Source organism: Lissotriton vulgaris, chromosome 12 (assembly GCF_964263255.1).
Source record: "Lissotriton vulgaris chromosome 12, aLisVul1.2, whole genome shotgun sequence".
Lineage (NCBI taxonomy): Eukaryota > Metazoa > Chordata > Amphibia > Caudata > Salamandridae > Lissotriton > Lissotriton vulgaris.
Window position 1 is genome coordinate 586,025,265 of NC_141700.1, and position 25,227 is coordinate 586,050,491.

A 25,227-nucleotide genomic window follows, 5' to 3' on the forward strand; every position below is an offset into this window, starting at 1 on the left:
AGTCCAGTTGGAGCGGTCACAACACAAGACAGCGATGACTCAGTCTTTTTCTGCAGATAACATGAAATTGCTTTAATGAGGAAACTTTTTCCAGTTCCTGCTTCTCCACTCACGTATAGTCGGACAGGCTTCAACGACGTACATGAGCACTCTTCCTTCTCATGACTTAATCCATGCTCAATTTGGTTGGTAACTTCGTCATATATTTTCCTCTGCTCAACATTAAGTTGTCTTTCCAAATCTTCTAAGTTAACCGCATCCTTCTGAGCATGTGCCATGGCTCTTTCCACTTCAATCATGGCAGTGGCAGCTTCATTTTCAATAACTGGTTCTCCTAGTGGATCCTGACTCAATGAAACAGAACTCTGACTGTCCTGAGAACTGTCTCTAGCAATCTCGGCTGCAATTGTTGCTTCCTGCTCAATTTCTGCATTCAACATTTGTAGATATTTTGGAAAAACAGGACATTCTATGGACTCCTTGGCTGCATTGAAAGAGTCTTCGTAACAGAGGAAATCCCCAAGCAGTTCCTCTTCTGCACGCCAAGGCTTGAAAAGTTGCAAAAGAGCTAAATAGAAAAACTCTTTTCTTTCTGGAGATTCGCATCCAATTTTCGATGATTTATCAATTGACATTTTTTTTGCTTGACCAGACATCCTTCACTTCCAATTACAGCATACACTCCTTTATCAATATCTTCTTTGATGTTCCTCTTGAAAACTTAATTTTGAAGAACATCATACAGACAAGCATTCTCCAGGTGACTGCTTCTATTTGGATAATATGTATCCAACATGTTGGTCTTCAAAATATCTGTACTGTTTGGCTCCTTCTACGCCAAATACTCAATTTCCCGTACAGGTTTCAGAACTCGATTACGTGTTGCAGCAAGACCAAGACTCGCCCAAATGATACTCCTAGATTTGGCATAGAGACTTGCTGAAGATAACCGGTCAGAACATTCGTAAGCTCCGATTTCTCGATGCGACAACATCTTCAGACTGAAACTGTACAACTTCTTACTGAGGCTCTTTTCATGGGAAATGTCCTCCCACATATCCTTCAGTTCAGTCTTTTCTTTTTTGGTGATATAAGACGTCACATACTGAGCCACAGCCATACAGTTGTCAGCCACAAACTGTATATCCATGTTAGCATTCCACATGGACAAAATCACTGGGTTGTAGTCGTTGATGTACTTGGACTCTTCATTTCTTTTCAAATTGTATGTGTTTTTGGGTGATTTCCTCGTCACATTATGTCGCAGCGAAGACATCAAATTGTTAACTCTTCCTTTTGATATCACCGACCGTGGAAATGCAAAACGACATTTGGTGTAGTACTTGTCCTTGTTTCTGAATTTACGACGACAGTACTTTCCACAACGATGGCTTTGAAACCGTAAAACTTGTTCTCTTAGACTTTTGTCTTTGTTTGTCTTTGGAACAGCACATGTAGCATACTGTTCTATGAAACTCATCACTAAGTCATCCGGATCTGTTCCAAATTTGGGTGCATCTTTGATCCATAGCAGCATATGTATATGAGGAGCACCTCTTGATTGATACTCCGTTCTCCAGAAGAAATCCAACACCTCTCCAAGAGGTGGATTTTTCTTGTTCGTGATGAAAGACATCATAGATTCAAATCTATGATTAAAGTACCTGCCTACATTCACTGGATCCAAAGAGCACAGTTCTCCGGGTGTCTTGAATTCAATATTTTCAATGTTTCCATTTACCTCTCGTAGAAATTCAAGTAAGTCTTCCCAGCCATACTCAGCACAGCTGAGAGTGAGGAACCATGTGGGAGTTCCTAAATTCCTCAGCATACATTTTAAGTCACCATGACGGCGGTACCAATACTCATTAGTACCACGCTGACAAGCCATGAGATTAATCAGGTGAGAATCCAAAATACTGTCTTGCACATTGACTTTATCCATAAAGTCCCTTGCCGAGATATTTCACAGTTGTACACCACTTTTCAAGATGTGGTTCACTGCATAAGACAATCCAGAGGGATCACTTTCAAACAGTAGATGAAATAAATAGGGAATGCATTGTCGAAACCTAGGATCTTCTGTATACAATCGTAAAGTCCGGTATTCTGAAGCAGGAATTTGAACAGGTCGCTCATCATATCGTCCTCCTCGACCTGTGGGAAATAACTGTGGGAAACATCGAGCTTCCAAACTTTCCTCCCAAACACTAATGGGACTCCCTTTGGCTTGTTTCATTTGAAACAACTCAATAGCATTCCCCATGACTTCCTTGGAATGCAAAGGATGAACACTATAATGTTCATATATTTCTTCCTTTTTAGAGGCTTCTACTTTCTCAATTTGTCCAGGACACAAATCGCTGTCCTCTTCTTCAATTACTTCCTCTTCTGCAACACATACATTCTTGTAGTACTTATTATTTTTTATCAAATACAATGTTGCCTTTTTGACTTTCCTAACATCCACTAAATCTTGCCAGATTTTCTTACTCTTTGTCGGAACACCATTAACTATGATAACCAGAGGTTCCTCTTCCACTTTCTCTACTTCAATTGTATTAATGTTTTTCTTCAAATCCAAAGGCAAATAAACAACCCTTCCCTTTAATCCTCTCTGTAAATCCGATGGAGGCAACTTCCCTGTCTTTGGCTCCATTCGTACAATAGCCTGGAAGGGATGGACACTTTGAATCAAAATAGATTCATAAGTATTTAAATCCTTCAATTCAGAAGGAATGTCATCTAATTCCAGATTATTATAAACCGCTCTAGCAGGCATCTGGTTTTGGTTTAATTTGTTAAAGCAATAAGTACACATACGTTGGTCCGCTCCCAAATCAAAACAATTTTCTACCATCAAGTATGTGGCAAAATCCTTCCATTCACTATTGTTTTCCATATCACTTTTTGCATATATATCCACTAACTTAGTCTGATTCTTATAATAAGTCCGTCGAAAACACACACAAGTGAAATTAGGCCTCTCACTTGATTTCACCATAAACGTGGAAATTTCCTTGTGAAACTTATATGTACTGAAAATCTGTACACGGTCTTCCACATTACCTTCTTCTAGTGGTTCAATATCAACATTGTTCTCTTTACCAGCAAAGTAACAGAACTCAATTTCTTGACAAATATTCTTCACATCTACTTCAGAACCATGCAAAAGAGCTCTGCTTAATTTTTTAAGCATAATTGCTGGACTCTTAGCATAATACAACATTCTAACTAATTTCCTCACTTTATTATGATGCACTGCTAGCATCCTGAAATGATGAAATACACTCTGGCATACTCTCCTAGAAAGACAAGCCAGTGAATGACCACGCAAACCTGTCACTTGTCTCACTCTGCAAGGATCTAATTCTTGCAACAACTTTATTTTTTGCTTTACACTTTTCTTATGAAATGTCCGTATAAAATCACAAAGCAAATTGATGGAATCCTGTCGCACACTGCAAATAGAACTACACTTCCAGGTGTACACTGGTCCCTTAGGACGTCTCCCTAAAACCTCATTACTTAATGCCTCTTCTGCATCTGCAGACACAAGTATTTCTTTTTCAACCGGACGACCATCTTTTACCTCATATGCTCGACCACTGCTGTCAACTGCATGCACCAAATCATTGTCCTGAAAATAACTCTCCTCATTAAAAAATGCCTCACTATTTGAACTATGCATCCATTCTCCTAAGAAAACTTCACAAAAATTACTTCGATTAACTTCTCTCTTCCATCTACTATTAGATTTGAAAACATAGATTACCTTGTTTAGTTTCCTAATTCTATTATTTACCAAAATAAATAACTTTCGCTTAATTTCGAAAGTCTGATCAATAATTTTCTCTACATTTTTCTTATAAAATGACACTTTCTGTTGACCTTTTTTAAATTGTTTTAGCAAATTGGCAATTACCCTGTTGCGGAACATTCGCTTACGAATGTCCCTGAATATATTTGCCCTTCTACTGCCATGCACAGAGTTATCTCCTTCTCTAGCACAAACTTTTTTGACGGGCCTTTCCTTTCCATTTAAATTGGCTCTCTTTTTCTGGACTAAAACTTGTTCTGTAGTTATACTTTTGTTTCTACAAATGTTTCTAAGGAATGATTTTGTTCTCTTACCCGGTGTTCTCTTCATGCGTTGAGGTAATTCTAATGTAGAGGACTGCTGCAAACTTTTAGTCAACTGCTGTCTTTGACGTTTCGTAGCCTTTCGAATTCTATCCTTAGACGGCATTGTCTAATTTCCAAATAATCTGCAGTTGAATCTGTGGTAAAATATAATAAAAAATGTTATTAACCACTATTACCAAACAGTAAATCAATAAAAGAATTAGATTCATCAATGCTATAAAAATGATTCAAAAAAATATTTTTAATTTTACTGTGATAGTGATAATATTACAGGGCTTTCATGCAAATGACTGCCCACCCTGCAACAAAAAGCCCACATGAAACTTTACGCACATTAAATTGTGTACTTACCTGCAATAATCCATATGCCAGTGTTTACGTCCCTCTGCCCTGCCCCTCCCCCTCCCCGTCTACCTGCCCCACCGTAACTCCCTCCATGACCCGCGGCTGCTGTTTTGCAACATGGTGCATCTTCTAAATCTCTCCTGCATTATAAAAGTGACGCAACAGCAACACAAAAGAGGCGCACAACCATCATAAATCTTTCCCTAAAACTTTAAGGGACAGATGTATGTCGGTCGGTATCGGCCGAAAAACGGTATTTTCGGCCGTTACCGACCAGTTTACAAAATTTGTTATGTAGGAGGCAATATATTACCGAATCGGTAAAATTACCGAGTCGGTAATTTTACCGATTCTGTAAAATAAAACATCGGTAAATATACCGATTTGAAGCCACCCATATGTAGGTTGGACTCTTCAGAGTGCCAGGAGCCTTTACGAATCGGTATTTTACCATCAAAAACAATTCCACCGATTCTGTAAATGTAGATTTACCTACATGTGGCCTTGGATTTAGGCCCCTACATACCGATTTGCCATTTACCGGTCGGAAACGGCCGAAATCGGCCGTAACCGGTCGGTAAATGGCCTGAAACGACCACCTACATCGAGCCCTAAGTGTGCATGCATTTGATTTCAAACAAAGTTTTAAAACCTTTTATGTAAAACAATTATACACCTACATTCATGGGGAACTGACTTAAAATGCCCTAATACACATCAAAACGTTTTTTTAAGATACTTGCACCTTTTTTTCAATAACTTTTAACATGGCAATGTAACTCCAACAATCATAATGAAAATTTTACAGGCACACATAGGGGCGTATTTACAAGGGCCTTGCAGCACGGGGAAAGTGACTTCAAATGACCAGACACGCATGGGGACGTATTTACAAGGCCCTTGTACCCGGGGGAAGTGACTTGAAATTGCTAAGCACACATAGGAGGGTTTTTACAATGCCTGTGCAACACTTATACATCATTTTCTTTTAACATGGCTAAGTAACTCAAACAATTAATCATTCCTATGGGCTTTGAAGCCCATAGGAATGATTAGGCATTCCGATTCGGTATTTACCGAATCGGTAATTAAAGAATTCACAAGGGTGCAGGGGGTATCACTTTGACACCCTCTGGCACCCTCAAAACAGGCACAGGTGCCATGTGGCAGGCATACCTGCCCTAAGGGCAGGTCTGTCTTTCAAATGACATAGGTGTGCATGCACACATGTGCATGCACACCGGAATCGGTATTTTACCATGAAGTTGGATTTCATGCTAAAATACCAATTCGTTAAGGCCTTTGAGATTCAGAAGAGTCCCCCCTACATAGCAAATTTACAGAATCGGTAAAATTACCGATTCGGTATTTTACCGAACCAATAATTTTTCCGATTCTGTAAATGTAGATTTACCTACATGTGGCCTTGGATTTAGGCCCCTACATACCGATTGGCCATTTACCGGTCGGAAACGGCCGAAATCGGCCGTAACCGGTCGGTAAATGGCCTGAAACGACCACCTACATCGGGCCCTAAGTGTGCATGCATTTGATTTCAAAAAAAGTTTTTAAACCTTTTATGTAAAACAATAATACACCTACATTCATGGGGAACAGACTTAAAATGCCCTAATACACATGAAAACTTTTTTTAAGGAACTTGCACCTTTTTTTCAATAACTTTTAACATGGCTATGTAACTCAAACAATCAAAATGAAAATTTTCCAGGCACACATGGGGGCGTATTTACAAGGGCCTTGCACTACGAGGAAAGTGACTTCAAATGACCAGACACACATGGGGACGTATTTACAAGGCCCTTGAACCCGGGGGGAAGTAACTTGAAATTGCTAACCACACATAGGAGGGTATTTACAATGCCCGTGCAACACTTATGCATCATTTTCTTTTAACATGGCTATGTAACTCAAACAATTAATCATTCCTATGGGCTTTGAAGCCCATAGGAATTATTAGGCATTACTGATTCGGTATTTACCGAATCAGTAATTAAATAATTCACAAGGATGCAGGGGGTATCACTTTGACACCCTCTGGCACCCTCAAAACAGGCACAGGTGCCATGTGGCAGGCATACCTGCCCTAAGGGCAGGTCTGCCTTTCACATGACATAGGTGTGCATGCACACCGGAATCGGTATTTTACCATGAAGTTGGATTTCATGCTAAAATACCGATTCGTTAAGGCCTTTGTCAGAAGAGTCCCCCTACATAGCAAATTTACAGAATCGGTAAAATTACCGATTCGGTATTTTACCGAACCAATAATTTTTCCGATTCTGTAAATGTAGATTTACCTACATGTGGCCTTGGATTTAGGCCCCTACATACCGATTGGCCATTTACCGGTCGGAAACGGATGAAATCGGCCGTAACCGGTCGGTAAATGGCCTGAAACGACCACCTACATCGGGCCCTAAGTGTGCATGCATTTGATTTCAAAAAAAGTTATTAAACCTTTTATGTAAAACAATAATACACCTACATTCATGGGGAACAGACTTAAAATGGCCTAATACACATGAAAACGTTTTTTACGGAACTTGCACCTTTTTTTCAATAACTTTTAACATGGCTATGTAACTCAAACAATCAAAATGAAAATTTTCCAGGCACACATGGGGGCGTATTTACAAGGGCCTTGCACTACGAGGAAAGTGACTTCAAATGACCAGACACACATGGGGACGTATTTACAAGGCCCTTGAACCCGGGGGAAGTGACTTGAAATTGCTAACCACACATAGGAGAGTATCTACAATGCCCGTGCAACACTTATGCATCATTTTTTACATATGCACCGTAACAATAACAACACAAATGCATCATATATCTGTTCCGCAAAAGCGACGCATTGCAGGAGTCACATCACAAGTACATAATTTCTCATAATTTTTTAAAGCATGCCTTTTCCTTAAAAACGATTTTCTGATCATAATTTGAAAACACAGCACAGCTCCTATGTACATACACACCTTGTCAGTACTAATACTTTACATTATCTACAATTACAATTGGTAAAAGAATCCAAAATCGCCTTTGAAAGCAGAATGCAAACACTTGACGCAAAACATCATTTTAAATACACAGCTGACTTTCTTATTTACGCAAAAAAGCAGACTAGTCTTTATCTAAAATATATAAACGATAACTCACCTTTACAAATTCTTTTTGAAATTCAAAACAGACTCAGAAACACACCAATTATTCTTTAGCAGAATTAAAGGTATGCACTCCAGAGGCTGGAACCAACAAAGGCACTGAAACGCTGATATTCATCACACATATCTCTCATGTCAGCCAATCAAAACTCTTCCCTCACTTTTTTCAAATCAACACCCTTCCCCCCTCTGCCCTTTCTACCTCTTTTCCATAGCAACTACTGCCTGCCAGACCTGTCATGGTCACAAGTTCACACAACAATGTTTCAAATGAACTCTGAACTCTCAGTACACCTGCTAATCCACTGCAATCTTTCATAACAACATTTTTAAATAACCATTCAAAATACATCTTTCAAAGAACACATCCATGCACCCTAACTTTCTGTTTTCAGCAATGGAAATACACCAATCACTGCTAATGAATCTTTTGCACTTAAACTCCACAGTTTTTTTCATTACAAACTTCACTATTTCAACTGCCATTTCATTCCCACACTTCATCTGACTGCAGCAAAAACTCCTCTAGCCATGTTTTCAGTCTGGATTCTTGGACATAGCTACATCCACTGGGCTCACAGGTATGCTGATAACAGAAATTTACACAACCTCAATTTACAAAATGTGGAGATCAAATGGATTGGTCGAAGAGGATTGAAATGTCACCCATTGATACCATTGGTGAAAACCTTTTTACATTTGCCAACCCCTGACCTCATAATAGTGCACTGTGGAGGAAACAATTTGGGCACTTTGACTGGGGTAGGTCTGGAAATGCTCCTAAAAGACACCTTTGAGCAATTGATGACACTTTTTCCTCAAACTGCCTTGGTATATTCCAATATATGCCAAAGACAAAAATGGAGGTGGTCCAATCAATTTTGTCCACAAATTGAGAAATCGAGGAAGCATGTAAATAAGTCTGTTTTAGCTTACATGAGGGACCATAGAATGGGCTGCATCTACAACAATAACTTGCGTTTCTACATGCAAGATATCTACAGAGGAGATGGCGTGCATTTCTCAGATGAGGGGAACAGAGTTTTCATACTATATTTAAGAATGTGTATTGGTTCCTACTTATAAGTTTCTAGAACTTACACAGAACCCAAAAGCTCTTTTCAGAGCTACCTTAACTTAGTTTACTCTTTTGAAATTTCGAATGTACCTTTTTTCTCTTATTTTCACTTATATTCGCTTCCCGGTTCGCTACCCAGTTCGCGTACCGGCAGCTAACCACGCGAAAAAGCATTTTTTTTTCTCGACATATATGAGCCTCCTCAGCCACCCTCAGAAAACTTAGGGAGACAGGATACGTCTAAAGTACCCCAATCTACCCATTCTGAACATTATTTACCCTCCATCTTGTATCTCAATTCTACCGAAACACAAAATGGAGGACTCCCGTAACGCTGCAAGTTCGCGTACCGGGAAACGCACTGACAAGCACTCGCTCAAAAAAGGTGGGAAAGTAATTTACAGAAAAACCACTGGAGACACTTTCACCAATTAAACATTAGCTCATACTACATACCAATCCCTACCATTTTCACAAATTTCGTTGGAATACCATTTAGCCATTTAGCATGTAGAACTCTCTAAAATCCCTGAGGTAAATTACTTCAAAAAACATATCGGAAGTGTTGGAAATGACAACCAATTAAATATTACTTTCAATTTCTACTATTATATCATGACATTTGATTGGTTATGTACCTGAATATATATAAACAAAGAGAGAGAAACATAGCCATTTTGACTACTACTTCGTGAAGTGCATAACAACTAAAAATCAACTGATAATTTCAAGTTATATTTAAAAGGTAAGATATTATTTTTAAAACTGAAGTATGTTCTGTACTGAAAGCTAATTAGAAAAACATTTTCTGACAGTTATATTCTATCACTCTGTAATACTTATAGAATAAAATAGACTTCTCTGTTTTAGTTATGGCAGGGCCAGTCCAAGGATTTGCGAGGCCCTGGGCTAAAAGGGAACATGCGCAAGGCCCCCTCCAATTTACATAAGTGGCCACTTGCAAGGAGAAAATTCACAGACACTGTGGGGGCCCCATTGTCCAGCATTTTGACGCCCCCACAGTTTTAACTTTTACTCCACACGCATTTCTCACACCTTCATAGGTGTGAGAATTGATTGTGGTCTAAAAGTTAAAACTATGGGTGCGCCAAAATGATGGACAATGGGCCCCCCACAGTGTCTGTGAATGGTCTCCTTGCAATTGAGGGAGCGTCTCCTTCTCCCTCCCCTATACCTCCTGACACCATCCATGAGAGGCCCAAGGAGGGGGCCCCCTCCAATGGACCTTAATTGCAGGCGACACCTTTCTTTGTGATAGATCTCCAGGAAAAGAAAAGGACACATCACCAGTGCGTGGCCCCATGCTGGTGGGCTGAGTGCGAGGTCATGAACGGCAGCCCACGCTGCCCATGCCTAGTGCCGGCCCTGAGTTAAGGATAGAGTTAGACTTCTCTAGTATAATTCAGAATTGACTAAGAGTTTATTTGATAATTTTCATCATATTTCTACTTCCAATTTGATACCATACACTGCCCAAAGAAAAAAACACTGTTTAAATAACCAAACTGCCTGTCTGTACTGAAACCCAACAGTGCCCTATCTGTACTGATATATTTTTTAAAAATACATTTTTCAGAATTCAAAATGGAAGGACAAGAAAATAACTTGAAAATTGAAACAGAAACACAAAAGGAGACGGAAGTTGACCAGGATTTCTACGACGATACAATAAACAATGAACTTGTGCAATGTGTGAATGCAGTAGATTTTCTACTGGAAAATGAAGAAAAAAATGATCATGATTTTTTAGAATTTCTTTTAAATTTTGAGAAACAATCTGAATAATACATTTTTATTTCTTAATTCAAAAATTGTTTGACACATTATTTATTTTATATGTATATTGTAAACTAGTAGCAAATTGATTATAACGTGAAGTCAGACTTTAAATATACTGTGCAACTTTTTGGTGTTACATACTAACACTGCTATTATTTATGGCCTGCCCCGATCCTGGTCCACGGCAGTAATTGTGCCAATTTTCAAAAAGGGCAATAGGGATGACCCAAAGTGCTACCGCCAGATCTCCCTGATTGATGTGTCAGCAAAGCTTTTGGGGAGGGCAATCCTCAATAGATTGTCCGAGTGGACCGAGGAAAGAAACATCTTCTCGGACACCCAATACGGCTTTAGGGCAGGGAGGTCCACTAGTGATCAGTGTCTGAATCTATATATGCTGACTGCCAAGTATACCATAGCTAGTGATGAATCCATTTATATGGGTTTTATGGACTTGGCAGCAGCATTTGATCACGTGAACAGGGAAAAACTGTGTGGCATGATGCTCAGCATGGGGATAGAGAGCGGCCTAATTAACATCTTGAGAGAACTGCATAGTGATACTACTGCCAAGGTCCGCTTTAATAGGGAGGGGGGGCTGACTAGTTCTTTTCCTTGCAAGAGTGGAGTCCGTCAAGGCTGCATTCTCGCTTCCTTTTTGTTTTCCCTTTATATCAACAACTTAGAGCAGTTTCTGCTAGGATTGAAGACAGATTGCCCAAGGGTGGGGTCGCGTCACATTCCCGTTCTGCTTTATGCAGATGACGCGGTTTTGATCGCACGCACACCAAGGAGCCTTCAAACCCTGATTGACGGATTTGTCAGTTTTATGAGTGCCCTGGATCTTTCTGCAAATCTCAGTAAATGTTATGTGCTCCTGGCAGGAAAAAAAACCACCTCTAAATTTACCTACAAAATAGGGAGCCACATTTTGGAAGAGGTTAAAACGTTTCCATACCTTGGTGTTACATTTGATGGTGCCTTGCGGTTTGATACCTTGGTGGAGGAACGCTGTGGTAAAATGGTATCATCTAACGGGGCAATTGCTAGTTATGGCAGGAGGCTAGGAAGATGGTCCCCGGAACAGGTGTTAAACCTGTATAGCTCTGTATCATGCTCCAAGGTAATTTATGGGGCAGAGGTATGGGGCTTTGTTAATACCACTAGCATCCAACGAGAAGAAAACAAATACTTGAAATCAGTTCTGAGGGCCCCACAATGTACTGCTGGTTTGATTGTCCACAGAGAGTTAGGGAGATTATACATAGAAGATCTGATAAAACTGAGGCCAATCATAGCCTGGTTAAAAATTTGGGTGAACCCGGAGGCGACACTAAGCAGAGAAATTTTATCAGATTGTCTAAAGAGGGACAAATGTATGTGCATCCCTTTATGTGAAGAATATCTTAGAGGAGCTAGGCCTTGGGAACCTCTTCTTTCACCCTGCATCGATTGTAGCCCAGGACAAACAGCAAGTGGGGAGAATATTCCTGGAACAGAAAACCATGTGCAGAGAGGAGGCTGAAGGATGTAAAAAGTCTGTGAGGGCCCATCGCCAAGTAAAAACCGTTGAAGGTATGGAGCCATACTTGTTTCTCATGCACAACGCCCAGGATAGGTTCCTGATGTGCCGATTCAGACTAAACTTACTCCCATTCATGTTGGCATCACCAGCGGGGTTCGTCACAACAATAGACCAGAAGGGGCCCTGCGGCTGCGACAATAGGTCTCCGCAGGATTCCCTTCACTTGGTCTTACTTTGCCCTCTCTACTCTATGCCCCGGCGTAAATACCTTGTAAATATCTTGAAAAAAGCTAATTTGGTCCACGCTAGGGAGGCATTAGTTTTCTTACAGAAAGCCGAGGACCCTTTGACACTGTGTAGCATTATGAATTTTATTAAAGTAGCACTAAGACTAAGGCTCACTAGAGGTGTAGATTGAAATCTTTTATTCTCATTTTTAAATGTTAAATATGGCCATACTGCTGCAGCTATGTCTGTAAATTTATTGTACAAAGAATTCTGAAATGTTTAATGCTTTTTTATTGTGTAAATATGAATGTGCTTTTATGGTGTTTTTTAATCACCGAATAAAGATTCTTTGAATTGAATTGAATACTAACTTTGTTCATAGTTACTTCCTTTCTCCCACTATATAATCTCCAATGTGTATTTAACATCTCTTTATCATCTCCTGCCTCCATGTTGTTTCGGCTTTCCAGACAGACTATGGTATGAATTCCATATACCACAATAACTTCTTTAACAACAGGCAAGATATCTACAAAGGAGACGGCGTTTATTAATTTATAGACTCTGCATTGGTACCTACATGTTGCTACGTAAATAAAAATAAACAACAAAAAAAAAAAAAACGAACAATTGATAAACATACAATAAGTTAAAAGTCAATCATTCTTGTTTCCTTATAGTACGCTCCCCAGACCGCTTTCCGGTACGCGTACCGGGCGCACCCCACGAAAAAAAATTTTTTTTTTTTTTTTTTGCTCGGCGGGGCCCTTTTAAAGCCTCCACATCAAACCTAGGGGGTCAAGGACGATCTACTATGCCCCCTTATTGGCATTTGCCCCTTCGTTCTGGCCTCCTCTTGTCTCTCGATCCTACCGAGAGACAAGATGGCGGCCGCTACGGACTGTTTAGAATGTTGACAGACACCGGAGAGCCAATCAGCTTCGCTTCGCAAAGCTCCGTTACGCGAAAAGTACGCGAACTGGTGCAGTATCCGGTACGCTGTCACAGATATATCTGTTTTTTTAAACGTTAATTTTTCAAAATCCACTGGAGCACATATATTGAGACCCAGCAAAGGCACATCGGGCTAACAGTCCCTACAATTTTGCCAAGTTTCGTGCAAATCCATTCAGCCGTTCGAGCTAAAAGTGAGGCCAAACGCCCTATGGAAAAATGAATGGGAAAAACGCGTTTTGGGACCCCCCTTTTTTCTCTGCCCCCCCTTGACGAAACCCCCCCAAATTTTAAGTGGCTGCTCGGAAACAAAATGTGCCGTTTTCCTGTAAATTTCAGCCGATTCCGTCCACAAACGCCAAAGTTATTAGACATAGAATTTTCAAAAGTTCCATAGAGAAAAAATCCTAACTATATATACCTACTGGCGGCCGCCAGTAGGTAATATATATATATATTCACTGAAAAAACCATAGGTTTCACACCAGTTATAGTTTGCTGGAAATTTTACTGACATAAAACCATTGAAATTCCACGTTATAGTTAGCTGGACTCACTATAACTTGCGCGTGTAATGCACTGCCGATGACGTCACATATTACATCACTCATGACATCACTGATGACACCATAAAGTGAATGTGTGTCTTTCTGAAAAATAAATATGTCTGTATATGTAAAGGTCGATGGAAGAATAAATGTTTAAATAAGTGTTTTAATGAATGTTTTTTTTTTTTTTAAAATTGATTGGTTAACTGGCTTATTAAGTGTATCTTAGTGAATACATATATTGTAAATGTAAATGCAAATGTGCTGTATTTGTATAGCGTGAACAGTAACCCGTAAGCATCCCGGCGCTTGTACTCCTACCACAAGGGAACCCCTCCTGGCTTTTCCTTGTGAGATGTCCACTCCTGGGCATCCCATGGTGAAACCAGGCATCCCTTGTGTATCGGGGGGCCGTTGTGGAGACTAAGCAAGCTATTGCCCAGAGTTGCAGCGTGGGGCCCATGATTAGATTCGGCACTGAGGCGAGAATATCCGGTCAGAGGAATTTAAGTCCGATCCCGCCGAGGCGGGAATCGAACCCTGGTCCACTGGCCAGCGCTCTGCATCAAGGTCTGCCGCTCTAACCATTGAGCCACACTTCTCCACATATTAGCGAGTAATGTTTAAATATTTAAATATATGTATCAGTGTTTCACTTTGTGTATACTTGGCTGCATGGGTTGGTGAGTAGCTACATGTGTGTGTATATGGGTTATTAGATGTTTTTTTAGTATCAGTAGGAGTCTCTGTATGGTTTAGTGGGGGTATTACTTAGCAAATAGATGCATCAATGACTGACTCACTGTTTGTATGTGTTTTGAAGACAGCATATGTGCAGGACTGTATGGGTGGATGAGTGTGTATATGTGTGTGTTAGTGAGTGAATGACTGTCTCACTAGTGTCTTTATCAGTAAAGACATATGTTTTAATCTAGTATATGTGAGTATTGATGTTTATAAGCAAGTATATGTGAGATTATAAGAGTTCCTGTTTAAATAAGTATGTGTTTCTATAAGTGATTGTTTAAGAGAGTAAGTATGTGTAAGTTTCCTTAGAAGTAAGGTGGTAGTGTGTGTATAGTTGTATATGCAAATAAATGGATGTTCAATAGTTTATTTGCATGTGTGAGTAACTTTTGGATGACTGTTGGTGTGTAACAAGATGTATAGGTGTATCACTACATATGATGAGTGAGTATATGTAGGAGTGACTATATAGAACTGTTGGTGAATGAGTGGATGTGTATGTAGATGGTGGTATTACTGAATTGGTTGTTGTAACTGGTATGGATATCTCAATTTTTTTGAAAATGTTAATTTCTATTTTCGAATATGTGTTTTAAGGGTTACATTACACTGAAAGGAGGTCTGTCACTCTGTCACAAAGATGGTGTCATCACTGATGTCATGAGTGATGTCACTGACCATGTCATGAGTGATGTAATATGTGACGTCATCAGCAGTGCATTACACGTGCAAGTTATAGTGAGTCCAACAAACTATAACGTGGAATTTCAATGGATTTTGAGATTTTGAATTGAAAAAAATCCTAACTATAACTACCTACTGGCGACCGCCAGTAGGTAATAGAGAGATTAGTGTATTTTAACATATTTATATATTTTTCTATATGGATTTTAGGAGGATGCTTTAGTAATGAATTGGCTTTTAAGGTGTTTTAAACATGTTTTAGCTGATTGTGGGATTCATTCACTTAGCCTTATGAATTCTACTTATCCATATAGACTGTTCCCCTGATACTATAACAAGAATAGATGTTGGAAAAGATAATCGAAATGAATTATATATGTATGCCCTCAGGCTTTTTGAGTAAAATATAAAAAAGAGAAAAAATATACAAAAAAATGTTTAACACAGTGGGTTGGGATACGTTTTATTTTTATAGCACTTTCTGTTATGCATTTTATAAAAATCACCATTATGGTGAAATTAGATGGGGTTTCTTTGTGGAAACACAACGTGAGAAATATAGGAGAGAATCAATGAGTATTGAATAAATTCTTAGTAACACAAGTTATACATCCAAAAACTATAACACGGTTCTAAGACGGGCATAAATGCAAGCAACCTAGGTAAATTGTCTTATCAATTCTGGGAAAGCAATTTGAATAATGCTAGATACCACGTACATGCATTTAAGCAGGAATTGTGGTGGTTTTTCTAAAAATGTATATTTTTTAATAATGTATTTTTTTTAATGTATTTTACATTTATTTAAAAAAGAACTATGTGTTAAGGAAAAGAAAGAAAGACTCAAGTACTTACATATTTGTCTTCTATGTCTATCAATGCACTTGCACTTTAAATGGGTGCGTGTTTCACGACAATGTTGTCATGTGATCAAGGCAGGGATCTGCCGAAACACATCGTGAGGGATGGTGGCGTTTTTGAAATAAACTGAAGCACAGAATTTGGGTCTGCCTCGTCTTCCTTCTGCAAGTCCGAGTGGAAGTTGTGGCTGAAGCGAGCATTTATATATATATATATATATATATATATATATTTATATAGTGCCATCCATGCTGAGCTACAAAGAGACAAAGACTATTGCCATCTTTAAAGAGAAGTCTTTAAGCATAGGATTAGCAAGGGCCATCCATGCTGAGCTGTAAAATGACAAAAACTTTTCACCACTTCAGGCTGAGTATTACGGATTTGAATTGATAAAATAAAACATCCAAGCCAACCAGGATGAATGAAAGCATCCCTTGACATGTGGTTCGCTATCATTATTGCTCTTCAGAGATGTTTAGCTACGTTCAGACACAAGGGAGCACCCAGTATAAGTCAAAGCAATACCCTTTCAGGGTTAGAGGGCAGCCTACATTATGCGAAAAAGAAGCAGAAAACTCTAGGTAGTTCCAAAGTTTAGGTGGAGAGGAGCTTCTGTACAGAGCACTCTATAACACCAGCGACACTGAATCTGCTCACCTCACATGTCTGTTTTTCAAGCAAAGTTTTTAGGCATAGGATTAGCACAGTGCCATCCATGCCGAGCTAGAAAGGGACAAAGTATTTGACAAATTCCACAGAAAAGTCTTTAAGCATAGGATTAGCACCGTGCCATCCAGGCTGAGCTGTAAAATAATAAAACCCTTTTTCCACTCAAGCCACAATATTACAGCTTTGGATAGGTAAAGTACTATCCAAGCCAACCTGGAATGAATGTTAGCAACCCCTGACATGTGTTTTGCTATCATTATAGCTCTTCAGGCAAAGTGTAGCTTTGTCCAGACACAAGAGAGCACCCTGTAAATAGCAAACCAATACCCTTTCAGCATTAGAATGATGCATGCATTATGCAAAAAGAAGCAGAGAATTCAATGTAGTGCCCAAGTTTAGGTGGAGAGCAGATCCTATACTGTGCACCCTACTACCCAGTGACACTCTGAATCTGCCCACCTCAAATGTCTGTTTTTATAACAAAGTATTAAGCATAGGATTGGCACAGTGCCATCCATGGAGAGCTAGAAAGTGGCAAAGATTTTGCCATTTCTACAGCGAAGTTTGATTTTTAACATTCTATTTCATAACTATATCGTCCTTGTAACCTTTGTTTTTTCAGTGAATATCTAAGTTTTAATTGTATTTCTTAACTGTAACCTGTGACCTTTGAGAGTGAGTGTATGAGTGAATGCATGAGTCTTTCAATGAGTGTGTGAGTGGGTACATGAGTTTCTCCATTAGTCTGTCCGTGGGTGCGTGAGTTTCTAAGTGGGTGCATGAGTATCTGAGTAGGTCTATAGTGGGTGTGAGGGTGTCTGAATAGGTTTGCGAGTGCCCTCTGCATGGCCCCCTGCTTTATTAAAAAGAAAGCCCTTTGGACGTGGTACTCCCCAGGGCTTCTGGAAGTCCAAGAGGGGATATGTGCAGCCCCACTCCATTATCTCAACAAAAGCCCCATAAAGATGGTGGTCCCAGGGGCGCAAAGAGCTTCAGGAGGGGTGTCCTATGTACCACCCAGGGGCTCTTTTGAAACAAAGTGGGGGATCTGGAGCTTGTTTTTTAAAAAATGTTGCCGTGAATTTGCTGCAATTTTGTTTTATTTATTTTTAAAACAAAAAAAGCTTTTTTGCCAAGTTTTTGCGATCTCAGATAAACAAATTTGGATTTCTTTTAAATTCTTCAAAACTACTGAACGGATTTATACCAAATAATTGAAAGTGTGATCTATATAATCAAATCTACCTTTCTGCAGAATTTTGTGTAATTCTGCCAGATATCGGCTGTAGTCGTGTTTAAAACTCCTACGGTAATTAACATGGGAAACACACTTTGTTTAACCCTCCCCTTTTTCACGCCCCGCTTCACAGATCACCCCAAAACTTTTCATGTGCAATAAGAATTACCTGTACATTCTTTTTGGAAAATTTCATGATGATTCATCAAACTACACCAACAAAATAGGTAAGTCAAAAAATGCTTTTCCTATGGAAACATGCTCATAACTATAACTATGGTCTACACTGTTTACCCTCTGAACTGATGTTAGCCATTCCCACTAAACTGGGGAACACCCATCAGATGCCCCCTTCGTGCAAAAAGATCCAGTGCAAAAAGTAAGGATGTTTGTATGCTAAAAAAAAATCAAGGGTAGCCTTCCACTATTTGTGACCCCAAACATCACCAGTGCCAGGCTTATCTTGACTTCTTGACCCACTACCTCTGTGAGCACTTTACCAACTTATTGCAAGAAGATCTTGATCAGAGGGCGCTGCCAGAACATTTGGACATTATCTGTCTTTTAATCGCCACCCTTAGGGCACTTCTTTGCGTCCCATCCTCCCAACTTTGACAGCTTCTTAATCATCCAGTATGCCCTGTGTACTGTAAACAGACGATTTTTCCTCAGTGGAGCAGATTCAGTAAAAGGCCAAAAAGAAGACATCAACATTTGCCATAGGGTTTCCACGTCCAGCGTCGGCAGGTCCCTCCTCTAGATCTCCATTGGCAAAGTGAAAGCTTACTTCCCTTTGTGTACTAGCATCCAATACCAATTGGAGACATCCTTTCTCTGAAGTGACCTTCTTTTTTTGGTTGTCCTCCTAGGCTCGATTACCTTTCCCGTCTTTACCAAATTCCTGTGCCCAGCTTGCCAATTGATAGTACTTGAATTTGGACAGGTTGCCCTCTGTAATTTTCAACAAGGTGTCCAAGGAGACCAATAAATTGTCCTGTATATATATGTATATATGTACTCGCTGTTCAATCAGAGGGCTCATCATGAAGACATACGGGTGTCCCTGGAGAGTTCCTCATGTCACGGAGCAGCTATAGTAAGGTATTGCTAATGTCTGTCTAACTTGATACCATAGCACGCAGGTTGCCTCCAATATCTTTAACCTAACTTTTTAAAGTATTTGGGATAGCCAAATTTCAAAAAGAAATAGTTCCCCTTCATGGGCAGGCCTCTCGCCATAGCCTTAAAAAGCGGAGTGAAGGTAAAATTATTCATCAGTATAGATCTTATGTTCTTTAATTGGAAAGTCCGACAGTATTGGTAAAGGGCTGGACTTGCATTTCCCCCATGTTCTTTCTTTTTATGCATTTTCCTCCACACGATTCTCACCCCTTTAGTGGACCATAGGAAGCTTCTCAGCTTCCCCTGCAGTTTCTTAAACCCCTCTGACTTGAATACTAAAAGTATTGCTTTGAAGATAAACTTGAATTTCGTGAGTATCAACATTTATAATATATTAGATCTTCCTAGGAAGGAGAGAGGGAGACCTCCCCAGGCCTTGAGTAACCTCCTGGTGCCTGATGTTGCCTCATTAAAATGTACTAATAAATAATAATGTACATATTTATTCACACGCATATATTCTCGTTGGAATAGATTATATATATATATATATATATATATATATATATATATATATATATATATATATATATATATATATATATATATATATATATATATATATATATATATATATATATATATATATATATATATATATATATTATATATATATATATATATTACCTACTGGCAGTCGCCAGTAGGTAGTTATAGTTAGGATTGTTTTCCATAGGAAATCCGCAACAATCTATTGGGAATAACTTTAGTGCCGATTTAGGGATCTGCCTGTAATTTTCCTTAAATTTGCCTCGCTGCGCTCCGCTCCTTCCCGGAAAGTTTGGGGGGATTCGTCAAGCGGGGGCTGAGATAAAAGGGGGACCCAAAACGCGTTTTCCCCATGTTAATTTCCATAGGGCGGTTGGACTCACTTTTAGCCTGAACGGCTGAATGGATTTCCACCAAACTTGGCAAAATTGTAGGGACTGGTAGCCTTATGTGCCTTTGCTATGTCTCAAGATATGTGCTCTGTGGATTTTGAGTAATTTAGGTTGCGAGCGGAAAGCTGATTGGCTCTCGGGTGGCTGTCAACATTCCAAACAGTCCGGAGCGGCCGCCATCTTGTGTCTCGGTAGGATCGAGACACAAGAGGTGGCAAAAACAAAGGGGGAATTGACCATTGATTTGCGCGGGGGAGCGCCCGGTATGCGCACCATGAGGAAAAAAGAATGACAGAGTTTTTTAAACATATAGCATTTTTTTATAAATTGGAGGTAGTTCTAAAAAGAACTGTTTTTTTTATTCATTTTGTTGTTTGATATTTTTTTATTGTTTTTTGGAACATTTTCTACTTTTTTTGGCTTTTATGAACAATTTTATATTTTTTTTGTAATTTTATGGGGACAAACAAAAAACAGGGAATTGTAAACGGCTCAACTGGAGCAAAAAAAACAGGACAAAATTAAGGTTTCTTTTTACAGTTGTGGTTGTCTCCTGCACGGTTGATGAGTTTAATACTTTGCTCTCCATAGCAAATTGTAGTCCCGCAAAATTTACAAACTATTTTAAAATCTCCAAACTGGGGTTGGATGTTTGGGACCATCTCCCTTGTCTCTGGACCCGATGGAGTGGGTTGTGTCCTTTGGGAGGTGCTGGGAGAAGATTGGGGAGTGTTTCTGGTCAGTTCTCTGACCTCTGCCGCAGCATAGTTGTTTGGGTGCCGGCGTTGCATGTGGCAAATCATAGTGTTGTTGCCAAAAGAATACTTTTCGGCAGGGTTCCCCCTGGAAAGTACAGTGCCACAGATCAGACAAGTAACCTTTGGCGCATTAACTTTCTTGAGGCCCCTTGGGATTTTAAAAAACTCCCAGACAATGTGCTCCTTTGGCTTATAGGGGGTAGTACCTTCAGGCAGGAACCGTCTCTCCTCCTCCTCTTCTTCTTCTCCACCACTGTGGTGTTGTGGTGGTCCTTGTGGTGGTGGTGGTGGTGGTTGAGATGCTCCTGCTGCCGCTGCTACTGTAGCCATTTCTCAGTACAAATAGGTACAAATAGGTCTGCAAACAGGTCTTCCTCAGTCAAAGTACAAAGTGAGAATGAGGAAAAAAGGTGGGGGTTTTCTTCATTTGGAAAACAAAACTGTCCTGAACCAATGAAAAGTGTTATTTTCACGTCACATGACCCGACGTGCTTACGCTACGCGCCCCGGGTCGCTTACGTAGCGCGATCGTATGTGCTTGGGTGCTTCCAGGTGCGCTTACGCCGTGCGTATCACGCGGACGCAGCTACGCGATACGTCACGATGATGTTTTCGTTCGCGGCAATAGCGCTAACGGGTCACTCACCGGTACGCACACCGGGAAGCGCCGCAAGACTGTGCTTACCGGTGCACACACCGGTACGCGCACCGGGAGTGCTCCAGGGCAAAAAAAAAAAATATATATATATATATATATACATATAAAAAATAGTATTACATAAAAATACAATATAGGATTCATTATAAAAAATATTATATTTGATAGCAATAGAAATTTGCTATTAAAAAACCTTTGAAATTCACTGAAAAAAACATAGTTTGAGGCCCTATATATAGTTAGGAATTAACATTTAAAAAACCTATGAAATTCACTGAAAAAAACATAGGTTTGACACCAGTTATAGTTAGCTGGAAATTTTACTGACACACAACCATTGAAATTCCCACGTTATAGTTAGTTGGACTCACTATGACTTGCGCGCCTGCAATGCACTGCTGATGACGTCACATATTACATCACTCACGACACGGTCAGTGACATCACTCATGACATCACTGATGACACCATCCTTGTGACAGAGTGACAGACCTCCTTTCAGTGTAATGTAACCCTTGAAACACATATTCAAAAATAGAAACTAACATTTTCAAAAAAATGGAGATACCCATACCAGTTACAACAACCAATTCAGTAATTCCACCATCTATAGACACATCCACTCATTCACCAAGAGTTCTATATAGTCACTCATACATATACTCACTCATCATATGTAGTGATACACCTATACATCCTGTTACACACCGACAGTCATCCAAAAGTTACTCACACACATACTCACACATGCAAATAAACTATTGAACATCCATTTATTTGCATATACAGCTATACACACACTACCACCTTACTTCTAAGGAAACTTACACATACTTACTCTCTTAAACAATCACTTAGAGAAGCACATACTTATTTAAACAGGAACTCTTACAATCTCTCACTTTCACATATACTCACTTATATACATCAATACTCACATATACTAGATTAAAACATATGTAGTTACTGATAAAGATACTAGTGAGACAGTCATTTACTGACTAACACACACATATACACACTCATCCACTCATACAGTCCTGCACATATGCTGTCTTCAAAACACATACAAACAGTGAGTCAGTCATTGATGCATCTATGTGCTAAGTAATACGCCCACCAAACCATACAGACACTCATACTGATACTAAAAAAAACATCTAATAACCATATACACACACAAGTAGCTACTCCCCAACCCATGCAGCCACTTATACACAAAGTGAAACACTGATACATATATTTACATATTTAAACATTACTCGCTAATATATGTATTCACTAACATACACTTAATAAGCCAGTTAACCAATCAATTTTTTTTTTAAAAATCATCCATTAAGACACTTATTTAAAAATGTATTCTTCCATCGACCTTTACAAATACATATATAAAACATATTTATTTTTCAGAAAGACACACATTCACTGGATGGTGTCATCAGTGATGTCATGAGTGATGTCACTGACCATGTAATGAGTGATGTAATATGTGACGTCATCAGCAGTGCATTGCAGGCGCGCAAGTTATAGTGAGTCCAACTAACTATACCGTGGGAATTTCAATGGTTTTATGTCAGTAAAATTTCCAGCTAAATATAACTGGTGTCAAACCTATGGTTTTTTCAGTGAATATATGTATATATATATATATATACATATATATATATATATATATATATATATATATATATATATATATATATATATATATATATATATATATATATATATATATATATATATATACACATATATATATATATATATATATATCTTCCGTGGAGTTTGTCTTTTTGGGAGCTGGATGTTCTGTTCATTAATTGCAGCGTGAGCGGTCATCACGCTTTTCATGGGACACCAGTCATTTGTAGCTCTCCCTTTCAGACCGGATGTTTAGAGGAGTACGTGAGTGCTATAATGGGAGCCCCCGGACTTGCAGTCAGGAAGCGGTTTGTGGATGACTGTGGTGAGAGATGGTGGTCTCATAGCGGGGCAGCTTTCGCGGCTGCCAGCATGGGATCCGATGTTCCTGCTACAAGAAATGCCTCTCCCGGAATACTGGCGCTTTCCGGTGACTGGGCACCGCTGAAGCATATGGTGATGCTGTGAGGTGGTTGTGGCATAACATCATTTTGTTAAGGGGTAGCCCTCAACCCAGAGTTTAAGTCTGATTGGAATTGCATCCATGCTGCCTGGTATTTGCCTCTGCCCCAGCTTCATCCATTTATTCAAAAGTCCGACCCAGCGAAAATAACAATTGTTGACTTGTGCCTGCTCACAGTAACCGTCCATTGTGGGGCATTATGGGACCGGTAGTCCCGAGGGGTGTATTGCACTGGCTCAAACATTGACATTGAGTTTAAAATACATTCGATGTTGGTAAATCTGACCCCGAGGTGAGACCTTTATCATCCGATCTCGTCACCAACAATTTTGGCAGTATGACAGGCAATTTGTTCAACAAGCTTTAATTTGTGCAGCTGAGGGCAAAGGACGAGATGAACAGAAATATTATCGGCTCGAGGGAACTTTCTGGGACTAAGGTGCCTGACCTTGTGGAATAGCAGTTATGTTCGGCAGCATGGACTTTTAAGTACATTTTAATTTTATTACTTGAAACAGACTTCACAGGACTACAAGTTTGGCTGCAGATTTTATTTGCCTATAGAATTCCCATTGTGACGTAATTCATGGCATGTGTGTGATTTACTCTGTCTGCTTTAATGGGATTTCCCATCAGTTGATTTTACATAATTCGTGAAATTAAGTTTTTAGGTTATGTTTGACCTGCTTTGTTGAAGACTTTAGGCTGTAATTTACATACACACACATGCATTATTTGAGCTATATAACGAATGGTTACACATGAATGTGCTTTCTATGTCTATGATGAGGTCCAGGGGGAAGGGCTATTTAATGTGCTTGATGTATGGCGCCAAACTAGATCAACAAAGGCCTCTGTGCAGGCCGAAACGCGTCTCTTGTACCTGGGATTGAGGGCGACATGATTGATTAAATTGATGCCGAATCCAGAAACCACTTCGTGCCTGTGCCTTCTTCCATGAGTTTGTCTTTGTGGGAGCTGGATGTTCTGTAAATATATATATATATATATATATATATATATATATATATATATATATATATATATGTATGTATATATATATATATATATATATATATATATATATATATATATATATATATATATATATATATATATATATATATATATATATATATACATATATATATATATATATATATATATATATATACATATATATATTACCTACTGGCGGTCGCCAGTAGGTATATATAGTTAGGATTTTTTCCCTATGGGATTTCTGAAAATTCTATGTCTAATAACTTTGGCGTTTGTGGACGGAATTGGCTGAAATTTTCAGGAAAATGGCACATTTTGTTTCTGAGCAGCCCTTGAAAATTTGGGGGGGTTTCATCAAGGGGGGGCCGAGAAAAAAGGGGGGTCCCAAAACGCGTTTTTCCCATGTTAATTTCCATAGGGCGGTTGGACTCACTTTTAGCCCGAACGGCTGAATGGATTTGCACGAAACTTGGCAAAATTGTAGGGACTGTTAGCCCGATGTGCCTTTGCTAGGTCTCAATATATGTGCTTCAGTGGATTTTGAGAAATTAACGTTTAAATCAAGATATATATCTGTAACAGCGCTCCGGTTCGCGTACTTTTCGCTTATCGGAACTTTGCGCACGGAAAGC